This window comes from Xenopus laevis, chromosome 3L (genome assembly GCF_017654675.1).
Source record: "Xenopus laevis strain J_2021 chromosome 3L, Xenopus_laevis_v10.1, whole genome shotgun sequence".
In the NCBI taxonomy this organism is placed as follows: domain Eukaryota; kingdom Metazoa; phylum Chordata; class Amphibia; order Anura; family Pipidae; genus Xenopus; species Xenopus laevis.
In genome coordinates, this window is record NC_054375.1 from 7,080,824 (window position 1) to 7,088,973 (window position 8,150).

The 8,150-nt window shown below is 39.7% G+C and overlaps 2 non-coding genes across 2 annotated transcripts; both read right to left on the reverse strand.

The window, feature by feature from the left end:
• Window positions 1–3,017: 3,017 nt before the first annotated feature.
• On the reverse strand, window positions 3,018–3,237 carry LOC121401758. The gene has a single exon (XR_005966487.1). It is a non-coding gene; the product is annotated as a small nucleolar RNA U3 (small nucleolar RNA).
• Window positions 3,238–6,809: 3,572 nt separating this feature from the next.
• Window positions 6,810–7,031, reverse strand: LOC121401752. The gene has a single exon (XR_005966482.1). It is a non-coding gene; the product is annotated as a small nucleolar RNA U3 (small nucleolar RNA).
• Window positions 7,032–8,150: the final 1,119 nt, after the last annotated feature.

Sequence of the window (8,150 nt, forward strand, 5' to 3'; positions counted from 1 at the left end):
AGGAGGCAAGAGGGATTCAAGGGGGGGAGAGGGACGCAAAGGGAGCCCTTCAGATTGCAGCCCTGGGGGGCCCAGGAGACACCAATTCAACACTGAACATAAAGCCAAATAATTTACCAAATAAAAATGAACACTTAATGACTAAGAGGCTGCATCATAATTAAAGTTAAAAGTTTTATTGGCAGATGAAGCTAATTAATATGAGCCGCTAGATTGAGACTGTTGATCACTCACTGTTTCCAAAATAATAAAACTGCCTTTATTGCACTTTACATTTGGCACAGCAACGTTTTCTGACAAAGCTTGAAAAAGGACCGGGAGGTCCGAAACGTTGCTGTGCCAAATGTAAAGGGCAATAAAGGCGGTTTTATTATTTGGAAGTGCTGCAATTCTCTATGGATTTTGTGCAACAGGATGTGAAGATGAAAACATATTCTGCGTGTACCCCTAGAAAACTAAGCAGCTACTACTAAAGTTCTGGATGACTGTTTGCAGATTACTCAGTGTTTCCCAAAGCTCCTGGACCCCCCGCAGTGGTGTAACCTGGGACCCACGACTGACACCCACTGACCTTTCTGCACAATAACCCGATGCAGGAACAATGTGGGTGTTTTTCAGGACGTCCTACTGTCTCGCTTACTGCTGTGAATGAGATGGATCATTCTAACAAGCTGCATTCATAACAATTTAGAATTGAGGGCCATAATTACTGAGATTTGCAGTTGGACTATTTTTTTTAAAGCTGTTAGATCTGGTTGCTAGCGTCCAATACCATAGCACCGGGCGGTGATGTGTGAATGAGAGACAAGGAGGTGAACTGGAGACATCGTAATAATTATTATCCCATAATTCTACTTTTTAAAATGAAAACCAATTGCAAATTGTCTCAGAATATCCCTTGCTACATCATAACTCTAATGGTTCACCTTCAATTGGTCTTTGTTATTTTTATATCGTTTTTTTTAATGATTTGCCTTTTTCTTCTGACTCTTTCCAGCTTTCAAATGTGGGTCACTGACCCAGTCTAAAAACAAATGTTCTGTAAGGCTACACGTTTTATTATTATTGCTTCTTTTTAATTGCTTATCTTTCTATGCAGGCCTCTCTTAATTATATTCTAGGCTTTTGTTCGTATCAATGCATGGTTGCTAGCTTAATTTGGACCCTAGCAACCAGATGGCTGAAATTGCAGACTGGAGAGCTGCCGAATAAAAAGCTAAATAACTCAAAAACCACAAGTAATGAAAAAAATTAAAATTGTCTCAGAATATCACTTTCTACATCATAATAAAAGTTATCTCAAAGCTGAACAACCTCTTTAAAAGCAGAGACACACGCTGCGATTCAGGCAGATTAGTAGACCGGCGACTAATCTCCAGTTCGGGCGACTTCTGAAAGTGCCATCCTGCCAGCAATTTTCATTCTAGCCTGCGGGAAGGCAGTTCAGGGAGATTAGTCTTCCCCAAAGAAGAGAAAATTTCCCGCTGGGCGACTAATCTACCCGAATCTGAGCGTGTACCTCTGCCCTTATACCCTAAAAGTGCTTTCTACAACACTAATCCAATGATAAAACAATTCGCGGTTGACCCCACCACAATTCTCAAACATGATCTGGGTCTCCAGAGCAAAAGGCAGGGTTGCCAGGTCTAATTTTCAAAACCAGCCCAAAGAGGCACTTGAAAAGTAGTCCGAAAATAGCACAATACAGTATGTGCCGTAAAAAAACTGAAAAATATATATATATATTTATAAAAATAAATGTGCATTTTTTTCAAATTTTACAGTTTTGCAAATTTTTTCATGAAGAAAAATGGGACAGATTCGAACATCACCAGGGGAGTAACTACAGAGGGGGGCCCAGGAGGTATAGGGTAGAGTCCTGCAGCGGGACGGTTACCCGCAAAAAACCTGCGGGATGTGCATAGAAGTTTCGGGTGCGGGTACAGACGCAGGTTGGCGGTTCTGCGGGTCGCGGGTCTTCTCAATAGCGATTTTTACTCCTTTTTTCTGATCATGTCTAATTCCTAAGATGATGTCCGGTTTACAATGACAACTCTTCCTGTTTTACTCCTTTTTTTCTGATCCCGCCTACTGCCGATGATGCCACTTCCAGTTTACAATGACAGCACTTCCTGTTTAATCCTTTCTTTTCTGATCCCGCCTACTGCCGATGATGTCACTTCCAGTTTACGTGCTTGATGCTTGACAAAGGGGATCACCCCAAAACGTTTCATCACGCAAATAAAAATACAGCAAGGGTTGTCCCTGCTTGCAACTAAAGACCTGTGTGCCGGTGGAATTATTTGGACTTCCAGTTTACAACAGCACTTCCTGATTGTTGATGGTCATCGGGTCCGGTTTGCGTATAAGGCACTTGCGGGTTGGGTACCGGGTCCAAGTGGGTAAGAATTCAGGTTGCGGATTGCAGGTTCCAAAAAATGGACCCGCGCAGGACTCTAATACAGGGGTCCCATAAGGCTCTAATACATATACAATTTCAATAAACACAGGTCAAGCACATTAAACCTGGCAGCAGTTGGCTTGTTAAACAAAAACTACATTACCCAACATGCATTGGGAGACGCAGGCTTGGCCACATTAGGGCAAGGAAAAACTTTGGCTGGTTTCCAAAGTACAAACCAGCCAAAGGCCCAAAAAGTAGCCCAAACCCGTACTTGGGCTAGTTTGTACTTTCAAAACCCGCCTGGGCTTTAGATTAGTAGCCCAATTTGGCTGGAAAACCGCCAACCTGGCAACCGTGAAGTTGAATAAACACTGCACCATAGTAACTCCCATTGTTGTATAAAAGAGGCAGATCAACTTTTTATAGTTGACTGATTATTCTGAGGCAATTTGCTATTAGCCTTCTTAATTTTAGATGTTTGTTCAGCAGCTAGCTGGTTTCTAGAGTCCAATACCCTAGCAACCGAAAAATATTGAGACCAAGTAACAAAATAACTGAACCAAACCAATTATAACATTTCCCATAATTCTATCTTTCAACCATCATAATGAAAACCACTCAGCCTGTGTTCTCTCCCTCCATCTCCCCAATAATAAAGGGGAGCAGAACGTTCATCAATAGCAAACAGCAGCCACAATGAAGCAGCACTGTGAGCTCACTTTACACTCAGGAGAGAACACTGACGCTCTTCCTCGTGGTTTGTGAGTTCAGACACTTTCGAGCACATTTCACCAGGTACAACCTATAGAAATGATCCCTGAAAGTATAGTCTTACTGATACTTTGTAACAAGCACCCACCACCCAGGGGGAAGTGTTCTTTACACTCATAGCGACAAATATTTCCCCCTAAAGGAAACTAAAAATAATGATTTTTCTTACTGAGTTTTACACTTGAGGGCTGCTGGTTATTTGCATAAATTAAGCTCAATAACCAATCAGAGTGCAGCTCTTATTCTACAAGGGGAGACAAGGAAAGCAAGAGGTAACGCCCACCTTCTGCTAGCTGCCTCTGATGTACTAGCGAATCAGAGTGCCTGCTGATAGGATAGTTAACCCTTTCATTACCAGGGTTAGGTGACAACAAGAACCAACATTTGGGAAAGTTCTATTTTAAAGGGGAATTAATTTATGATTTTTTTTTTATATCAAGCATACCTACGATTCTGGAGTCCTATGATGATGGTAATTTATGGCCACAGGGTGATATAAAAAGTGTTCTAGAATTATAGAGTCTTATTAATCCCCACATTGTTAAAATAGAATTTTCTAATCTCAGTTCCCTTATTTATACTTTTAATCCTGCTGACGGGCCCTTATATAGAGAAACTGTGGGGGGAGGGGTTGATGTCGAAACAGAAACCAGTTCTTGTGTTAGGGTGGTGGCACACAGGCAGATTAGTAGCTAAGCGACAAATATTCTCTGCTGCGGGCGACTAATCTCCCCTAATGCCTTTTTGGGCAGTCATTCAAAGCTGAAAAAGGAGAAAAGGCACAGGAGGCACAGCAGAAAACACATACCTCCCAACTGTCCCGTTTTTCGCCAGGACAGTCCCCATTTTGACAGCTCAGCCGGATTGTTACTGAAATGTCCTGACTTTCTCTTTGATCTCCTGCACTGAACAGCCAGAAAAAGATACAAAATTTCTAAAACTTAATTGGCTGTTGGCAGAGAGCCCAGCATACCTGACAGGTGTACTTGGATACTTTTGTAACCATTTATGGCCACAGGGTGATGTAAAAAGTAGGGATGCACTGAGGTGCACTTAGATATTTTTGTAACCATTTAAGATAAGCAAAGAAACAATTGTAACAATTTAAGATAAGCAGGTCTCTTGGGGAAACTGTGACTTGCAGCCTAAAGGGCAATTCACCTACATTAGCAAAACTGTAATAGCACACAGAAATGTGTTCAAACTTTCATAACCTAACAAATTTTATAAAATGAACATAAGGGGGTGTGGCCATAAAATGTTTTGTATTTGGGAGGTATGAAAACAGATAAGCTATGTAGTATACAATGGGATTCTTCAGAACTTATATGTTATCTACAGTGTATCCTGTGTTTGAATGGCTGCCCCCATGGCTACACAGCAGCTTATTTTTATAAGCTATAGTAGTACTTATCTGTTATCTACAGTGTATCCTGTGTTTGAATGGCTGCCCCCATGGCTACACAGCAGATTGTTTATTGATTGTTTATATAAACTATAGTAGTACTTATCTGTTATCTATTGTGTATCCTGTGCTTGAATGGCTGCCCCCATGGCTACACAGCAGCTTGTTTATATAAACTATAGTAGTACGTATCTGTTATCTATTGTGTATCCTGTGCTTGAATGGCTGCCCCCATGGCTACACAGAAGCTTGTTTATATAAACTATAGTAGTACTTATCTGTTATCTACTGTGTATCCTGTGCTTGAATGGCTGCCCCCATGGCTACACAGCAGCTTGTTTATATAAACTATAGTAGTACTTATCTGTTATCTACTGTGTATCCTGTGCTTGAATGGCTGCCCCCATGGCTACACAGCAGCTTGTTTATATAAACTATAGTAGTACTTATCTGTTATCTACTGTGTATCCTGTGCTTAAATGGCTGCCCCCATGGCTACACAGAAGCTTGTTTATATAAACTATAGTAGTACTTATCTGTTATCTACTGTGTATCCTGTGCTTGAATGGCTGCCCCCATGGCTACACAGCAGCTTGTTTATATAAACTACAGTAGTACTTATCTGTTATCTACTGTGTATCCTGTGCTTGAATGGCTGCCCCCATGGCTACACAGCAGCTTGTTTATATAAAATATAACTGTGTTTCTGAAGCAAATACACAGCTTTTACTAGTTCAAGGCAACAGTACATTATATTTTAATTACTTTAAAACTTTTATTTTTTTGTGCTACTGTTCCTTTAACTGCTGGGGACAGGTGGCTGTAAACAGGTTTGGACTGGAAGTCAAAATAGGCCCTGGCATTTCAAGTACCCAAAACATCATAATAATTATTATCCCATAATTCTACTTTCTTAAATGAAAACCAATTGCAAATTGTCTCAGAATATCGCTCTCTACATCATACTTGTTAAAGGGGTGGTTCACCTTCAAACAACTAGTTGTTTTCAGACAGATCTCCAGAAATAACTTTTTCCAATTACTTTCTATTTTCTATGTGTAACAGTTTTTTCAATATTGAAGTGTAAAGTAGCTCTGAGAAGGGGGTCGCCGACCCAGTAAATTGATCTAAATTGATACATTTCTTATCTGTGTCCCCGCTGAGCAGAATCTCTGGGTTTCATTACAGGCAGCTGTTAGAATTGATACAATAGTTGCTGATACTCCAGAGATGCTGCTGAGAAATGTATCAACTAAATGTTGTAAAATTGTAAAACCAGTTCAGAATCTGCACCTGAATTACTGAGCTGCCAGACTCAAACACCAGAGACAGGGACATTCAACTTTACACTTAGATTTTGGAAAAACAGTAAAAAATAAATAATGTAAAGTAATTGAAAAAATCTTTATTTCTGGGGAACAATCTGAAAACAATTGAACTGGAAAAAGCGTTTTGAAGGTCAACAACCCATTTAACGCTAACTTTAAAGTGATGTCTCAATCTTTAGTGTGTTATAGAATGGCCAATTCTAAGCAACTTTTCAAATGGTCTTCATTTATTTATTTTTTTATTATTTGCCTTTTTCTTCTGACACTTTCCAGCTTTCAAATGGGGGTCAACGACCCATCTAAAAACAAATGCTCTGTAAGGCTACACATTTTATCATTACTGCTTCTTGTTATTACTCACCTTTTCTATGCAGGCCCTCTCTTAATTCCAGTCTGTTATTCAAATCATGGTTGCTAGCTTAATTTGGACCCTAGCAACCCGATGGCTGAAATTGCAAACGGGAGAGCTGCTAAATAAGTCAAAAAGCACAAATAATAAAAAAATGAAATCCAATTGCAAATTGACTCAGAATATCCCTTTCTACGTCATACTAACAGTTAATTTAAAGGTGAACCTTCCTTTAACAGCAATCCAATAGTAAATAATTGATTCTTAAAACAATTTGTGGGTGACGCAGACCCCGATTCTTAAACTTGATCTGGGTGCAGTCTAACAAGACTAACTCCTATTGATGTATACAAGAGACAGATCATCTTTTTATAGTGGACTGATATTCTAATTTGCAATTGGTCTTCTTTTCATAGATGTCTGTTATAGATCTGGTTTCTAAAGTCCAATAGCCTAGCAACCTAACAACAGCGTGAGCAATTAACAAAACAACTGAATAAAACAATTATAGCAACTATAACAATATTCTTCTTTTTAACCATCATAATGAAAACCACTCAGCCTGTGTTCTCTCCCTCCATCTCCCCAATAATAAAGGGGGAGCAGAAACGTTCATCAATAGCAAACAGCAGCCACAATGAAGCAGCACTGTGAGCTCACTTCACGCTCAGGAGAGAACACTGACGCTCTTCCTCGTGGTTTGTGAGTTCAGACACTTTCGAGCACATTTCACCAGGTACAACCTATAGAAATGATCCCTGAAAGTATAGTCTTACTGATACATTGTAACAAGCGCCCACCACCCAGTAGAAAGTGCTTTTTACACTCATAGTGACAAATATTCCACCTTAATATGTAATTAAAAATAAAGTTGCACAAACAGCTTCAATGATTTAATCATAAATATTCATGTTTTTGAATTTTATGAATTCAATCCAAAGAGGAAAGTTTTACACTTGAGGGCTGCTGGTTATTTGAATAAATTAAGCTCAATAACCAATCGGAGTGCAGCTCTTATTCTACAGGGGGAGACAAGAAAAGCAAGAAGTAACGCCTGCCTTCTGCTATCTGCCTATGATGTACCTCTAGCGAATCAGAGCGCCTGCTGCTAGGATAGTTATTAACCCTTTACTTACCAGAATTAGGTGACAACAAAAACCAAAATTTACCCATTTGTGCTGCTGAAAAAGTTCTATTTTAAAGGAGAACTTATATATATATATATATATATATATACATATAATATATATTGAGCATACCTATGATCTGGAGTCCTACAATGAAGGTCATTTATGGCCACAGGGTGATGTAAAAAGTAGGGGTGCACTGAGTCCACTATTTTGGATCCGGCCGAACCCTTTGCGAAAGATTCGGGCGAATACTGAATCCGAATCCTAATTTGTATATGCAAATTAGGGGTGGGAAGGGGAAAACATATTTTACTTGCCTGTTTTGTGACAAAAAGTAATGCGATTTCCCTCCCCGCCCCTAATTTGCATATGTAAATTAGGATTCGGTTTGGCCTGGCCGAATCTGAATCCTGCTGAAAAAGGCAGAATCCTGGCCAAATCCCAAACCGAATCCGGGATTGTGTGCATCCCTAATAAAAAGAATTGTACATTAAAGAAAAGAGGTTTATTAATCCCCAATAGGGGGGGGGGGGAATTCCCTCATTTTACATTGTTGTTTTGTGGTCTCGTCTATATATTATGCATAATACATTTCCCTGATTTTGCATTTTCCTGGATTTTATACCATTTTTTTCTGGTCCCCTGAAAAATTTTAAATGGGGGTTCTACTGTACTTTTATATCAGGAGGGTTAATCCTGCCGAAGGGCCCTTATATAGAGAAATTGTTGTGCCACTGCTAGGGTTAATTCTGCTGCGTGGGGA